The 13,946-nt window shown below is 41.5% G+C and overlaps 1 long non-coding RNA gene across 1 annotated transcript; it reads left to right on the top strand.

Annotated features, from left to right (window-relative positions):
• The first annotated feature begins 213 nt into the window (after nucleotides 1-213).
• On the top strand, nucleotides 214-10,951 carry LOC146699468 (uncharacterized). Its single transcript, XR_014922840.1, has 5 exons — nucleotides 214-290; nucleotides 7,305-7,403; nucleotides 7,506-7,579; nucleotides 9,391-9,489; nucleotides 10,729-10,951. It is a non-coding gene; the product is annotated as an uncharacterized LOC146699468 (long non-coding RNA).
• Nucleotides 10,952-13,946: the final 2,995 nt, after the last annotated feature.

Raw genomic sequence — 13,946 nt, 5'->3', positions numbered from 1 at the left:
TTTGTTTTAGATCCACTTTAATAAACCCCACAGTGTCCATCTGTGGAGAGACAAACCAGTGTGAATGCAGACTGAGTCTGACCCACCACGTCAGGACTCGTTACAGGCCTGTAAATTCTCTCTGCTGGGAAGAATTTACTTTTCGGTGAGTGTGTTTGAGGACACACCTCCTCCCTCTGGCTGTCTCTCACGCTCTCTCTTTCTCTCAGAAAGTTTGTGTCTCTCGTCCAGAATGAACGTGTTGCTCTCCATCTCTCTCTGGCTCGCTCTGGTAGTGCCGTCCTGCCGTGGTAAGTGACCCGCGACCTTTGACCTAAACTAGTTCCAGTCTCTGTGTTGTAAATATCTTCAGTTTAAAGGAGGTTTTAAGAAAGCAGAGCACAGATAAACGAGCTAAAATGTAATATTCATGCAGGGAGTCGGCCCCAGCTTTAACTGCTGACAGGTGTGTTGCTTTATTTCAGGTACAGGTTATCATGCTGTAAAAAGCCTCCTGCAGCTCTTACATGTCCTTACCTGTCACTGTGTGCATTTGTGATGGTGTCAAAGATTAAAGACCAGCTCTTGGGTCAAAATAATCACATCAGCGTTTAGTTAATAATAAAAGAAAATCAGGTCATTTCAAAGATCCGCCCACTTTAGTTGATTTGATACATTCTTCAGATTAAGAGTAAAGTTGTGTCTCTGCCACCATGTTGTGGGTTATTTTCCAGGAAATGTAGTGATGACAGCTTTATCGCTGTACATAACCCTAACCACACCCCTCCGATATGACATCACCTCTCCTTACACTTTATTATTATCATTTTGTTGAAGACTTAAACATTCAAGTAAAAAAATTACATTTGAATTAAAAGTAACTTTATTTATGTAACTTTGTCTTATTATTAAAAATAAAATGATATGAATGTTGCAAAGGTGTTAAATAAGAGGGTGGATGAGTTTGGGGCTATGTGATGAAGCTCTTATCAGACCTGTTTGCTTTCATGGTCGCGTCTTCGCCTGAGGAGTGAAGGTTGCTGAGTGTGTGGTCCCTCAGGCGTGTTGGGACTTTTACTGTGTTGCTCCTCGGGTTGATAGTCAGCACGTAACTCGTGTTTTTCAATAGGAAGTGTATTTCATGTCTGCAGCACACATTTTGTCCAACGCACCACATGTTGCCATGGCAAAGAAGCCATGAAGGAAGCGCTTTCTGATTGGTGGTGTCATCAGTAGAGTGTGTTAGGACCTTTTCTTCCACTACACTCATTTTGACAGTAGTTAGTCTGTTTTCGGATTATAATCAGACATGAGAAATTCACGTCATGGAACAAATCTTTATTTTCTCATGAAGTGGATTTTCAAACAAACAAACAAACAAATAAATAAATCTCAGCATAATTTTGTCTTCTTGTCATAAGTTAGATGTCTCCTGAGGGTCGTTATTAGCTGCATCATTAAACCGATCACTCCTCTAAAAGTCTCCAGTGGTTAGATGGTGAGGCCCAGAGAGCTGAAACTGCTGTAATTCTTCTTTTTGTTCTCTAAACAAGCATCTGGTCCTTTGACCTGGCTCCTGTGGATAAAGCAGTGACTCAAAAAGCTCCACACTTAAACACACACGATGTGACAGCAGTCATAGAGCTGAAATGAGCCTTTCCTTTATTTTCCTTTCTAAATTATATTTCATGAATTCCAATCGTACGCATGGCTCAGCCCTGAATCCAGATGATTCTCTTCCACTTGCTTTGTCTCAGCTTCAGGGACTGACCTTGGGCCCAGAACCAGCAGCTCTAACAGTAATGACCCAGAGGAAAAAAATTATTTTAAATGTAGAAAGCGTAAAGTCACAGTGCCAGCAGACTATCTCAGACATCCTGCCTCCTAGCAAAGAATTTTTAGTTTCCCCCGGGGAACCAAAGCCATCTCAGGCCAGACAAGATCTGCAGTCTCTCCAGCGACTTCTGATTCTATACTGAAATCTTCTATGAGAAAATATTCAGGGCAAAAAGCACCCAGGAGGCTTCCTGATCTCAAATGACTGCTTGGGACTCAAAGAAGCTGCTTCTCCACGCCAACCTCCCTTTGCAGGTCCTCACCTCATCTCTAAGGGGTTTCCACTCAGGGGTACTTGCAGTAATTTGAGAAGGTGGAATATCAGCTTGGGTGCACGTGGTGTGACTGTCAGTGGGTACTGCTGTTGACTTAACAACTTAAACAGACTGAACTGTCCCAATGATTAGCTGGAAAGTGGTACACTCCAAGCATGTTCTTTTAAATATGGTCATAGCTTCAGGATGAGCCTGACCTCTGCACAAGGGAAGCTCATGTTAGCCACTCATGTGTGACTTCATTTTTTCAGTCCCTCCCAAAGCTCATGAGGGTTCGTGCACACACTGATGTGCAAATGGAAAGTTGAACTCTATCTCTGCAGCAATCCGCCGCTCCGTCTCATACAGTACCCGGCTTCCTGTCAGTTGTGAAAACATCCATAGATATTTGAACTGCCCGTCAAACCTGTACGGAGAAATCTTCTGTATGTGCACTGAGCAAAATCTTTTAAAATATGTTTTCAATCTTTGTTTTAAATTAATTTCTTAGCACATTTTTTGATCTCTTAGATCAGCGGTCTCCAATCTTTCAAAATAAGACACACAACTACAACACGGGAAAAGGCCCAGGGAAACTGAGCTAACAATAAAAACCCTGAAAACCATAAATTTCTCTCGTGGCCCGGTACCAAACGACCCAGTTTAATAATATTACGAAGAAGCTGAACATTAAATTCAAGTATAGATATTTGAACACAGAGACACATAAATAGACATACAATCAATCAAACAACATTGATTCCAACATCCCACATTCTGCTTTTAAATCAGAGAGAGGGACAGTACTACTGTACAGTATGAAGCGCCCTGAGGGGACTTTTGTTGTGATTTGGCGCTATATAAATAAAACTGAACTGAAGTTAGGAGACCCTGGTTATACAACTGAAGGGGCCATCTGCAGTGACAGAAGCAGGCGCCTGTCAGTTTAGAACTGTATGTGTTTCACTGCAAACCAGTGAAGGGATGCAAGAATAAGATAAATATGTGAGCACTGGCTAGTTTTAGTTAGCAGCCGGGCTGCTGGATTCTGCACCAATTAGAGACCAGCTGTGGAGGATGAGTCACAGGAACACTGACAGTAAGTTCCAGGTTTGATTTTTGCAATTTTTCGGAGGTGAAGGCAAAAAGACTGAATGAGTTTGAGATGTAAGATGCAAAATTCAGATGTAATTCTTCCTTTTTGTTCTTTAAATAAGCGTCTGTTACCAAAGATGATAACGGGGTTCTTAGCAGGTCTCCAAATGTTGATTCGGTTCATCAGGACGTCGCGATTTCAGTGGGAGAACCATCTGTCACTCATTCAAGTGACGCCCAGATGAACAGAATCAACTTTTGGAGATTTACTTACCTGGATAATTGAGGACGTTGTTACTGCCGAGGAGGGCGATGTACCGACGGACTTTGTTAGAGAAGCTGAAACTGAAGCTGGAACTGAGGTGGAGGACATTTGAATACATACAGTACAGTATCTACATCAGTGAGGCAGGAGAGGCCGTCGAGTATCATCTGCATAGCAGTGATTGTTGATGTTAGTCAATGGCGTGACTGGTAATTTGTTTTCTAACACTCCACTGTGGACTTTGTAGCGTTGGTTCACATTATAGACAACAGGCATGATGAGTGCCACCATGCTTTGGTGGACCATCTATAATCAGCACACTGCCACAGCAACACAGGCCTTTCTGGATCAGGAGCATACACTCACACACTCCAATGGTCAGTATTTAAACCTGATATATCTCCTATTAAACATGCCTGAGACTCACTGGGTTGATGCGATATGAGATTCAGCCACAGCCCATTACCATCACACACCTATAGGCTGCACTCATCCAGAAATGGAGAGCGATTCCTCGAAAGCAAACCATGCTGTCCACGTGCAGGAGGGTGACTGCCTGTGTTGTGTTTACAAGGTTCTATAATAAGGGAAGAAAATTAGTACATGCTGTTACCCTGTCAGACCAGGGGTGCCGCTAATGAGGCTGGGTAAGAGAAAGAGGAGAGAAGAAGAAAGTAGAGAGCGAGAACAAGATGGAGCTCCGCTGTAAAGCCTAAAATAAAGTGTTGAACCCAGACGTCGCCTCCGCTGCCTGATTACACACCCAACAGCCTGCAGTACATCTGGAGGAGGCCATACCTTGTTTTAAACATGTTATATCTCCACATATAAGTATCTGACTAGTATACTGTGTCTAAGACAAACAAGTAAAAGAAAAAAATTAGCTAAAAGTTAAAACTAATGAATGGATCCAGGATATGATTAACTTAGCTTAGCCTTGAGGGTAAAGATGGGAAAAGCTTTATCTGGGTTTCATCTGAACCTTTTCGATGTCTCCATTAGTTTAGTGTTTTCAGAAAATGAAGGGAGTTAGTCGGAGTGCATCCAACTGTAAGCAAGCTGCAGGTTGATTCATTTTTGCCCTCCAGTGAATTTTTTCAAGCTGAATTGTGAAACTTTGTCTCCTGGATGAGATCAGACAGAAAGTCTCTGCTTTCACAGTCTGTCAACGATACCATCAAAACACAAAGATCAAAATGTGTGCAACATGAGTCTCCATGTCCAGTAATACGAACAGATGAGACATTTCATGATCACGAACCAGCAAGCTGTCACAACCAGTGAATTAACAGTAACTTTAGTTGCTTATGACGTATAAACAAGAGCTGGAGTCTGGCGAATAGATCAAAGCATCAAATAGCACAGAAACAGTTACCAACACGTTTGCTTTGTTACATTTCATGGTGGTAATTCTGTAATCTCCCGCACAGCCTGCAGGGCACCGATGGGTCACGCAAACTCCAAACCCCCCCAGTGTGTCTGAGAAGATCAGGTCCAGACTCTCCACCCGTTGCACCAACACCCTGCCACCTTAGCGTGTAGCTAACGCTAAGCCTTCATGTTTTTGTGACCCTAAGCAAGATTTGGTGAATAAACTAAAAGTGAGTCAAATAGACTGATGAGGAGCTGAACACTAGAAGTAATGCACGGACCAGTTTTATAATTTTGACTTTAAAACATGTGGACATGCAGATCTGCACTTCCACAACTGTGTTAAACACAGTTAGCAAGAGTTTCCCAACCTGCTGGGACCTGCGAGCTGGTGAGGACGGAGATGGGAGATATATCACCTGCTGACAGACCGACATATTCAACGATCTGCAAAGATTGTGGATGCAAGTAGACAAGAATCAGTCCTCCAGCTTCAAGTTTTTCAAGTTTTAGCCCCCCCGCCCCAAATACGTGACCTTTTTACATAAATAATTAAAAAGTTTAAGTATTTAAAGGCCAACCTCTCAGGATTCCTAAAAGAACATTAATGGAGTGAGCTTTGACTTCATTAAGCTGATGGTAAATGCTCTTTTGAGTTCCTGAGTTCACTCTGCGGGTCCCGACACGTCTCAGTCCATATGGTAACGCCCGTGGAGGAGGAGCGTTTGAGTCCTCGTTCTTATCTAAACATGCAAGTTCACCGAGGGAGGCGAGTCTCTGAGCCAAGCTGTCAGAATGAGACGAAGCGCTCGTTCATCCAGCGTGCTGCGGCACATTTTCTGAACACTTTCACTCTCAGAGTCTCTGCTGTTGCGCTCATGGTGTCAACTGAATTCATTAATTGTCCTACAATAAAAGTGTTTTTCTGTTTTTTCCTGGATAACATTTTGCACCAACTGTTGTTGATATTCAAAATATTACCATGAAAACTCGAAAGCAGGTTTTTTTTCTCAGATTTATTCATTCCAGAACTTTATAAACTACTATTTATTCTTGCAGTTCTTCAGTTTGTCATTTCAGTATCCGTCCATCCTTTGCTCTCTAACTGTAACCTTTTATTTTCCAGCTTTCCTCCTGAGTGTGTCAACCTTTGGTAAAACTTTGTTTGAAGGATAGTTTTACCCCAGTTTACTGGAGGGAAACTGTTTCCCTTAAAGCCATCTTCCAAACCTAAATAACTAGATGACGGTTCTTCCTAATACATCCTAGAATTTTATATCTTTTATAAAATATTATAAAAATAAATTCTGGACAAAATTGTCCTTCTTAGTTTAGAGACTAAATATAAATGGAAATGTCTCTGTAATTCCCATAAGGTTAAAGAAAAAGGCTAAATTGTAGTTCTTAATGTTTCGGTCTTGTATTATGAACACAGAGAAGTGAACATGAAGGGAATATAATATTTGCTTTGTTGATGATCATTTCTTTCATGATCAGGTCTTTAAAAATGTGCGTAACAGACGGTTAAACCAGAAGTGGCCGATTGTTCTGGTAAACGAGGTCTAAAAATACAACCACAGGAAGGTGATCACATTACCGCCAAGTCCCCCGAGTCTAACCCCGAGTGTGTAATCGGAGTGCAATCTCAGCTGCAAATCATTAACTCTCAAGTGATTTTTAGTCACCGTCTCATTGGTATATGAGCAGGACTGTCGGTACTCACATCCACTTAAATGTAGATATTAGATAACAAAACAAAATGAGAGAGGGGATTTTGGTAAACCTCAGTTTTCTTCTTTTATACAGGAGTTTTGAAGTCCCCGCTCTCAGTCACTTAGATTTTCTTTTCATAATAAAATGAGGATGTGTGTCTGCAACAGAGAAAAGCTTCATCACGTCCAACACGCGATTACACCCTCAGCATCTCAAAGCAGGATAAATCCATGCTTCCTGCCACGCAGACGCAGAAGAGAAGAAACTAAGTATAACAAAAAGCGAGCAGTTTATTAGGCTGAATGCATGAATACAAAACAGGGCAGGGCGGGCAGGGGCATAACCAAGCATGAAAACTAGAACAGAAACTAAACAAGCACATGCAAACTTTAGCGTGAAATAAGAGACTGAGGACTTAAATACACAGGAGAGAATGAGGGAAGAAGAAACACCTGGGAAACACAGCTGGCACCAATGAACATGACACCACACGGGAGCAAAACTAAAGACACTGAACGTGGAAACAAGAGACTTTCAAAATAAAACAGCAAGCATGGCGAGACATGAATTGGGACTCGTGTCATTGTCTGAAATACTGAGACCAGCCTGTCTGACACCAACAACCACAGTTTGAACTTCAGCAGCTCATCTGGACCGCGCGTTTTATGCTAACATTTCACTTATTTGTATGCTACGTTTTATGCCATACATACATACACTGAAAAAAAAGACTCTTTCCCTTAAATCCATCTTTCAACACGTTGATGTTTCTTCTTTATTTACCTCCACAGGAAATACAGGAAGTCTTCAAGATGATAACTACACGCCAACACCGACGCCTGAATACGATGACGACTATGACTACAATGCCACCTTCGACTACTACTACGGTAACAGCACAGGAGCCACACAGCATAGCGACTGTTAACAACAGAAGTAGCACTTTGCAGTACTGACAGCCCTATCTGTGCTTCCTGTGTCTGTGTTCTTAGTGACCATGGCTCATAACGCCACAAACAGCGCAGAGGACAATGAAGTCTCCGCTACCACGATCATCCCAAATGAGGTACAATAAAGTGTATAATCCCAGTAATACGGTGAGAAATTACATTTTTATTTGTTCCTTCCTTGGTGTTCACATGTTTTGGGAAAGGACAGAATCATAGTATTTCATTTAAATCAATGTTCACAATGAAACATAACCTGAAACGTACAATCACTGTGAGTCTCAGGCTTCAGAAACACTCAGTTTCACACAGATTTTTTTCAGATCCTCCTACTATGGAGAACCAGTCTCGTTATATGGTCATGTCAAGCACAGAAGCCACACTAAGAGTAGTTTAAATCTTTTGTTTATGAGAGGATCAACTGAGCTGCAAAAAAATAATACGGATTATTGTGAACAGTGAATCTGGTCAAGAATAAAAAGATGGAAATTGGAACAATATCTACTTTTTAAATCAGGAGTGGGACCTCCAGGCCTCGAGGGCCGGTGTCCTGCAGGTTTTAAATGTGTCCTTGATCCATCACAGCCGATGCAGAGGGCTATATGACCTCCTCAACATGTGCTGAAGTTATCCAGAGGCCTTGTAATGAACTAATCATGCGATTCAGGTGTGTTGACCCAGGGTGAGATCTAAAACCTGCAGGACACCGGCCCTCGAGGCCTGGAGTTGGACACGCCTGTTTTAAACAGCTGGTTCTATCTGTCCTCTCTGTCCAATGTTCACATTTTGGACAGAGAGGACAGATGGTTTGAAAGAGGAGTGAAAGAAGCATCTATGTCCACTGTGAGCGACCATCTTTGAACAGAGGCGGGGTTTACGACACAAACTCTCTGCCATCTATGATCCAGTTTTGAGATCCTCCCCAGACGCCTTAACGCCCACTCACATCCTGGGCCATCTGACCTCAGGAAATCACATGATAAGGTGGAGCCAGGTTTCACAATGAGCTCACCCGAAACCCTGGCTGATTGTGACCCACACCCATTTTCACACCTCGGCTCATGTGATTAGGTAGAGGATCATCAGGGGGTCCTTTGTCCCTCTTTGGGGGTAAACTTCCACTGGGTTTAAATCTGGGACTCTCCACCATTTGACCTTAGAACTGAAGAAGCTTCTCGGATGAAGGTGAAACGTCTTCAAGCAACTTAAAGAAGTCCAGACGCTTTTCTTTCCAAGCTCCTTTGACTATCTGCCTGCAATTCTCTTCACGCTTCACCACGAGGGGTCAGCAATGAGTCTTTTTAAACACTGTTTTTATTTCTCTGTATAAACTGCAGACAAATGTTGCTCAGCTGGCTGTTGGTCGGAGGACAAGTTTAAAGTTTTAAAAGATTGTTTTTTACAGTTAATATTTTAAATACACGCACTTTACAGTCGATACAGTCGTTGCAGAAAAGGCTGAATTCATTACATTAAGTGCTTTTAAATCTAAACTAAGAATCCTTGAGGCCAAGTCAATAACATGCAACTGTTTCAATTAGATTGACTGTCATTTTAACTGAATTTTTAAATTTTTGTTTGATTTTTATTTTATCATTTTATTTTCCATTTATTTTTGCATGTGTGTTGTAGCTGCATGTGTTTAATTGAGTAATTTCTATAACTGTGAGACACAGAAACAAAAGAGGTTTTTGATCTCAATGGGATCTTCCTGGTTAAATAAAAGTTTAAAAAAAAGTAAGTAAGTAAAATTTATTTATATAGCGCTTTTCACGAATTTCACAAAAGTGCTTCACAATACAGAGAATGAAAAAAGAATGAAAATACAACAAATAACAAAAGAATAAATATTTTAAAAATGTGTCTGTGTCACAAACTTCAAATATAAATATGTGTGACCTCTGTGTGACCTCTGTGTGACCTCTCTCAGGTCTCGAGGACTGGTCAGCCGATTCTGGTCCTCACACTAGGATTGGCCGTCCTTCTTCTTTGGAACTGATTGCCGGAGGAAAGAACCACCTGCCACCAGGTGAGAACAGAGGCTACGTTCACACTGCAGGCGAAAGCGCATCAAATCCGATTTTTTTGACCCTATGCGACCCATATCCGATCATGCTATGACAGTGTGAACGGCGCAAATCCGATATTTTCAAATCCGATCTGGGTCACTTTCGTATGTGGTACTGAATCCGATACATATCCGATGTTTTAGAAAGCGACTGCTGTTTGAACGGTCAAGTCGCATTAAATCCGCCTTTTACGTCACCGACACAAGACTGAAGCCAATTATCAGCGCCCGAGAAGACATCGCGAACGCTTCCTAGCCATCCAGTGTAGATGTCAGTGAAACTGTTGGGAAGACAACGTAAACATTTTATTTGTACTGTATAATCTGCAGATTCTGACAGAAATCTGCAGCTATCCTTTGAAGCACCGCTCCTCTCTTAAACAGCAATAAGGATCATTATTAGGTTATTTACATTATTATGTAAATAACAAAATAACTTAAAGCAAAAATTGGGAAACGTAAAGTCCGAAGTCTTTATATTAACGGCCATCAGTCAAACAATACTGTTTGTTCTTGGTCTAAACAGAGCGCGTTGTGTGTGACATCTTCTTTTGCGCATGCGGGCCGCTTTGAGCGTTCACACTAGAGCGCGTTTGCTGTCGCATTTTATTTGTAGTGTGAACGAGGAGACAAAAAAAATCGGATTTGATCAAAAAATCGGAATTGAGCATTAAGACCTGCAGTGTGAACGTAGCCAGAGACTCATCACGATGATGGCAGAACACAGCAGATAGACACCGAGATAAAAATGTCACATAAAAAGCAGAAAATATTAACTGGTTTTTAACTGACTCAATATTTCATCTTTTTAATGTATTACTCAATATTATTTTCTTATATTAATTATGTTTTCTTGTTTAGTTTATTATTGGTTCAGTATTCATCTAGGAGTTTGATGGTTTTGATACCAAAACAAACTTCCTGTAAAACTGCTGTGAGCAGTCTTTCCTTTCAGCATCCTGCATCTCCCTCTGCCCTTTTAAATAACCTTTAGTGGTTTGAATATGTGGATGCATGGTAATAAAAAGAGCCAGAAGTTACAACAATCCTCTAAAGTTACATGAAATTGTGGGAAATTGTGGTAGCATGTAAGAAACCCGTGGGCCACCTGGCCCTGTGGGCTGTACACGCGACTCCACAGGTTGAATGGTTTTTCTCTTTAAGGTCAAACATAATGAACATGTTCTGTTTGCATTCCAGACCGCTGAGGGCACACAGGACCAGACAGCGGGACACTTCCTGATGGTCATTAGTGTCATCGATGACCTCACTAATGATCGATCATCAACTACCTGCCCGCGGCACTTCCTGTTTGTTTATATGGATTCTTGCAGCAGGTTTTGTTTTTTATCTGAGCATCTCTGCAGTTTTGTATTATTTGGATGTTTAAGTTCTGCTTGTGTAATAAAATATTTTTATTTGTCTTTGTCTGAGGTTAATGATCAAACAGCAGAGGCAGTGTAAAATTACTAAGAGAAAAAATCAGAACGTGAAGGTTTAGAAGATGTTAGTGAGAGCTGCTGGGATGTAAGGTTGGAGACAGTGGCACCAACACAAAGACGAAGCAGGATGGATAAAGAAGGAGGAGGAAACCAGCCCAGTGAAGGAACAATGGGCTGGAGGGGTAAGTTCCCTAATCATAATTATGCAAATTCTCATGACCATTGATCAACAACCACTGACCAATGGCCATGAGTACCATTGACCTCCCAGCCCATTGTTCCCTCAGTGGGCTGGTTTCAGTCAATATGCAAATATCCTGTTTATAAGATTGAGACCTGCAGTCAGCTGAGACTGAAGACGTCACCTGGATGATGATGACGAAACGTTTCTCCCACAAAATGCTGATGAACAGATGAACAGAATCAACTTTTGGAGATTTACTTACCTGGATGATTGAGATGCATCAAGACGAATCACATTGTGGTCTGTGAGGTGCAGCAGTGCCCCCTTTTGGCTGTAAACGGGAACTACAGTCCACTCAGAGAAGCTTTGCCATGATGAGAGTCGAATAGCTGCTTCACCTGCAGCTCAAAGGTTTGCACTTTTATTTCTCTGCACGGCAGAACATCCAGTGATGCTCCAAACAGCTTCTTCAGGGATTATTGCAGACGTTAAGTTGAGAGAAGCTCACAAACTCAACATCTGTCCAAAATGAGAACAGGTTCAACTGGAACACTGCCTACAACACACATCCACACCTGTATTCATGCAGTTGGTTTGGTTGATTCTTTGTTGTTTTTGGGGTTTTTGGTAAATATGCAGATGTTTTATTGATATTCAGAAATGCTCATTTAAATATTTTTGGGTCCAAAATCTTTTTCTTTATAAATGTTGCACTGCCTGTTTTCCACATTTAAACAGAATTCCTGTCACGGCGAGTGAGAAGAGCCGCGTGGAAAAGGTAAAGGAGGATCCAAACGCAGGCCGCCGTGAAGGTGATTTATTGAACACGAAGTATAGATAGGCAAACGGCAAAACGGAGAAATAAAACTATACTGGGACAACTAAACTACTGAGCATGAACAAGAACACCAACCTGGACATAAAGGAAGGAAGACGATGGTACATGACGATGACGGCAGGAAACACACAAATGAAACGTGGTGGGTGGACAGACAGACCAGCAACTACAACGACAGAGAAACACAGGGAGATCACACACAGGTGGGGACACAGCTGGGAGTAATCAACAAAACGAGACAAGTTGCAAAACTGAACACACTCACATGAGACGCAGACCTTCACAATAAAACAGGAAACAAGAGATCACTACACGAGGACGCAGACAGGACACAGAACTAAACTCACACAAAACCTGCGAACAAAAACCCTAAACCAGAATCACAGTAATATAATACATCACAAATAATCAAAACACCAGACAACCCCAAAACACTCCAACATGCAAAATAAACCAAAACATAAGGAACTCAAAATACTGGGTTGAAACTGACCCAGAACCGTAACGATTCCAGGTGTGACTTTGCTCTATGGAGCAAGTTTAATGTGTTTATTTTTATGTTATTGAAGTAAATGAAGCAGCGTCGGTAACAGTGAAACAGGCTGTCACTGACTCTGCTCTTCGTGTAAGTGTCACACACAACATCAGGACTGTTCTTCTAATTATTTTCATGATTAAGAAATAAACATAAAAAGAGCTGAATTTGTTTGTAACAGTTCAGTGATTTTTAATTTACATCAAAAAAATAATACTGTGACTTAAACACACACACGCACACATAACAACAACAAATAAAACCAGGGTGGATAAACCAGCCCGTTCTCACTCTCGGGGCGTACTATACCGACGTTTTGTCAGGTCCCGCGGCGTTCATGAGGAACGCGAAAGGTGACCTTCTGCAAAAGCGTAAAATGTTACGATTTCTCACCCAGCGTCAAATATTACGCTTAGGGAGTGAGAACATGTTGGGATAAAGTAACTCACCACAGCAGGACGCCGTGATCAGAGCGAGGCAGAGAGAGATGGTGACGGGGGGATGTCTTTACCTTATGATTTAAAGCACTTTGAGGCGGCTGTTATTGCTCTGATTTGGAGCAACATGAATAAGACTGAACTGAATCAAACGTCCACTTTCTTCTAAGTAAAGAAGTCTTCTTGGAAGCCAGCCGAGGGGCTGCACCCACCTTCTCCTCCTGCTTATGCAGAGTTTCTAAAAAACAAAACAAAACCGGTAAACCTGCTGAGTGACATAATTTCTGCAGATAATTTACCAAAACTATTTGAACATGTCTGAGCTTGAACCATCCAGAGTCTCTGTGGTGCTGAGCTGAGCCTGCTGCAGGAGCTCTGGTGTGTTTTACTCACTTACTCTTAGATGCTCATAACTCTGTACAGAGCTTCTTGCTTGTGGAGTTCTGGCCTCTGGTTGGTCTCTGACACTTACCCTGTACTTATATTTTATTAATTAAAAGGTGAATATATTTTCTTGGTTAGAAATGTTTGATTTATGGCACGACTTTAATACAAAATTGTATTTTCTTCATAAAATAAAACAAATATTTCAGCAACGAGTGTCCATGAAGCAGATTTGTACAACCATAAAACATGGTTACAAATTAGCTTCATAAAGCAACCGTAAAAAACAACAACAACATTTGACGGCTGGAGGAAGTTCAGTTTTCAGAAAATATCACCTGTGAAGAGCAATGATGATTTCTAACATGAGGCTGGACAGACTGACAGCTGTCAGGCTGCTCTTTCCTTTTTCCTAGTTAAGCTTGCAGTGTTTTTGTTCCTTTCAGTTCTGACGGCCAACACGGACACAGCACGGCGCATCCAACAACTTTCATTTCTGCTTCGTTTGTCACTGCAGGAAAAGAAGACTGGCTGTGGTTTTACGGCCTTTTAAATAACGCTTTAATTTTACTGCTAAGTCTAACATCTGAAGGATGTA

This window comes from Copadichromis virginalis, linkage group LG11, assembly GCF_057382275.1.
Source record: "Copadichromis virginalis isolate Kocher_CV1m ecotype Utaka linkage group LG11, C_Virginalis_male_GT1.1, whole genome shotgun sequence".
NCBI classification, from domain to species: Eukaryota; Metazoa; Chordata; class Actinopteri; order Cichliformes; family Cichlidae; genus Copadichromis; species Copadichromis virginalis.
Note: the sequence above shows the minus strand (reverse complement) of the source record. Positions and strands in the feature narration are given on the sequence as shown.